The following is a 3876-nucleotide window of genomic DNA, read 5'->3' on the forward strand; positions in this document are numbered from 1 at the left end:
GGTCAAATAACCTTTGAATCATGCCCCCGGACCCCCCCCCCCCCCAAATAACTCGCGCCTTTTGGCGCTCGTTCAATTGCATAACCCTCCCCCCCCCCCCCCCCCCCCAATAATGTCCACCATACTACGGGCCTGAAGAATAATCACATCAAAAGGAGTTTGTGCCCGGGAGAGACGTGTCCCACAAATTTTGGACAAGATTAAAAATTTATATTTTGTAGATCATTTGATTGTATTGTAAACGAATTACACTTTATTATTTAATCACTAATGTTAGATTACCGGATGATACAAATAAACTAACACCACCCACCCACCACCCACCCCAATTATATTATTATTTTTTTAAAAAGGTGAAGATCACAAACTAATCAAATTATTACGGAATTAATTCATGATATCGGCCTCCCTAACAGCTGGGGCGGTAACGTAGCCCAGTGGTAAAGCACTCGCTTGATGCGCGGTCGGTGTGGGATCGATCCCCGTCGGTGGGCCCATTGGGCTATTTCTCGTTCCAGCCAGTGCACCACGACTGATATATCAAAGGCCGTGGTATGTACTACCCTGTCTGTGGGATGGTGCATATAAAAGATCCCTTGCTGCTAATCGAAAAGAGTAGCCCATGAAGTGGCGACAGCAGGTTTCCTCGTCCTTAAGCATATGTCTGACGCCATATAACCGTCAATAAAATGTGTTGAGTGCGTCGTTAAATAAAACATTTCTTTCTTTCTTTCCCTAACAGCTGTACATGCATATATCATGCAGATACCATGCATTGACAAAATTATGCATTAGTTCGCTGATTAATTGAATTGTTTTATCAATAATTTATAGAATTTGGAAGAAAAAATTGTTGCTTATTTTTACCATCCGGTAATGGAGCACCTTGTTTGTACTATATACCTAAATTAATGTACATTTGATTCGGTAACATCAAGCATGGTTGAGCTATGTAGTCTTATTTTTAAATATCAAATACATAGAGAATACTACATGATTGGCTGTTAGATACAATGCTGATTTTTGTTCGAATTAAACGAAATGCCTGAATCCAAACAGTTATATGGGGTTGCAAACTAAGGAAATAATTATTTAACGACACACTCAACACATTTTATTTACGGTTATATTGCGTCAGACATATGGTTAAGGACCACACAGATATATATATAGAGAAAACCCGCTGTCGCCACTTCATGGGCTACTCTTTTCGAGTAGCAGCAAGGAATCTTTTATATGCACCATCCCACAGACAGGGTAGTACATACCACAGCCTTTGATATACCAGTTGTGGTGCACTGGCTGGAGCAAGAAATAGCGCAATGGGCCTACTGACGGGGATCGATCCCAAATCTAAGCATTTGTCAGCAACTCGAAAACATTTATTTGGACAAAGAAATGTGATGGAATCATTTCGATTCCATCCAGAACTTTTATTGCAGTTTTTACGTGATACTGACTTGTATGCTAAATTTTAATATATATCTGTGATATTTGTATTTTTACACAGTTCTTTACACTGTGTTTTTATTTAACTGTTGAATTTTTATATTGATGTTGATCATCACTTTAGATTTGCGTTTATCATAGTTTGATACCCAATAGCCGATGCATTTTTCGTGCTGGGGTGTCGTTAAACATTCATCCATTCATTAATTCATTCGATCCCAAACCGACCGCGCATCAAGCGAGCGCTTTACCTGGGCTGCGTCTCTCTCCCTTACAGTTATATGGCGTCAGACATATGGTTAAGGACCACACAGATATTGAGAGAAGAAACCCGCTGTCGTCACTTCATGATTAGCAGCAAGGGATCTTTTATATGCACCATCCCACAAATAGGATAGTACATACCACAGCCTTTGTTACACCAGTTGTGGAGCACTGGCTGGAACGAGAAATAGCCCAATGGGGGCCACCGATGGGGATTGATCCTAAACCGACCGCGCATCAAGCGAGCGCTTTACCACTGGGCTACGTCCCGCCTCTGGGTTGCAAACGAATAACTATTGTCATTAAAATGATGGAAATGCATGGCAAAAAGGTTTTAGGCCAGCTCATTTTTATCGAATGCCTGCATCATTTTTGCCCGAATTCAAAGATTTGCTCCAACAGTGGGTTGGGTAGGGACACTTGCACCTCCAGTCGTGTGACCTTAAATTGCAGTAATCACACGTTTGTGTTTTTAGTATGATACAAAAATTATCGAATGTTTTCACCAACAGGTGTGTAAGAAACAGAAAATACTACATGAATGGCCGTTCGATACATTGATCTTACGAGTTGTTATAAAACATATCTTTTCAAACGAGTTGTAGGATAAATGGTATCTAACGGCCACTCATGTGGTATTCTATTTCTAACATATCATTAAAAAAAAAACAGTTTTAAAATAAATTTAAACACCTTTCTCAACTAAAAACTATTTACGATCCTAGCGCTTCTAGTTAACTTCTTCTTTTTTTCATTGGGTGATATGGTAGTGGCGACCTGATCATCACCTAGTAGAAGCCGGTTGTATGTCTTTGTAGAGAATAATACATCACCTAATAGAAGCAGGTTGTATGTCTTTGTAAAGAATAATACATCACCTACGAGAAGCCGGTTGTATGTCTTTGTAGAGAATAATACATCACCTAGGAGAAGCCGGTTGTATGTCTTTGTAGAGAATAATACATCACCTAGGAGAAGCCGGTTGTATGTCTTTGTAGAGAATAATACATCACCTACGAGAAGCCGGTTGTATGTCTTTGTAGAGAATAATACATCACCTACGAGAAGCCGGTTGTATGTCTTTGTAGAGAATAATACATCACCTACGAGAAGCCGGTTGTATGTCTTTGTAGAGAATAATACATCACCTACGAGAAGCCGGTTGTATGTCTTTGTAGAGAATAATACATCACCTACGAGAAGCCGGTTGTATGTCTTTGTAGAGAATAATACATCACCTACGAGAAGCCGGTTGTATGTCTTTGTAGAGAATAATACATCACCTACGAGAAGCCGGTTGTATGTCTTTATCTCACGAATTGTTTTAAAATGTATCTAATGAGCAAAAGCGAGTTTGGTACGTTTTTAAACGAGTACATATCCTCAAAAACCAGGTTTTAAGCACATTTTAACTCTTTTTTTTCAACTAAAAGATATTTACAACCCTTTGCACTTGTAGCGGACTTACGCGTCACAGACACATGATTGTCAGGTTAACCATAAAGCACAATGTAATCGACTTCTATCGTGTTGTTTTTCATTGGATATATGACATTGGTGACCTGGTCATCACCTAGGAGCAGCCAGTCGTATGTCTTGAAATTGTCAACACACGTACGTGCGTAAACAGGGTATGTGTTATCATAAATAACGCATGGTGTTCTCACCAACGGGTGTGTAAGAAAAATGGTTATCACACGTATGTCTTAACAGTGACAGTTATCAAAAATAACGAATAATGTTCTCACCAACGGGTATGTAAGAAAATTGTTTTCTATGAATCAGTATAAAACTATTCCAATTTTATTTGTTTGAATCAAATTAATGTTACATAATGTTAGTGCATGTTGCATTGGAAAGCCTAACCGCCGAACATTGCGCCAAGCGGAAGAGGGAGGGGTTTCATTGTGAACCATCAAAACATGTGGGTGGGGGGGGGGGGGGGGGGGGGGGGGACTTTTCAACTTTATATCATATCAATTAGTCATTATCTAGTAGTTACTGGAAGATAAATGTTCAAATGTCCACTTTACCTAGTTAAAGTTTGTTTTTGTTTCAAATTTCTTACTCTCTTTATTATTAGTTGGCATGTTGTAAATTTTATCCTTACATGAATGAAAGTTAAAAAAAAAAAGTGTTTTGTTTAAAGACACCACTAGAGCA

Source organism: Gigantopelta aegis, chromosome 8, assembly GCF_016097555.1.
Source record: "Gigantopelta aegis isolate Gae_Host chromosome 8, Gae_host_genome, whole genome shotgun sequence".
Taxonomy (NCBI): Eukaryota; Metazoa; Mollusca; class Gastropoda; order Neomphalida; family Peltospiridae; genus Gigantopelta; species Gigantopelta aegis.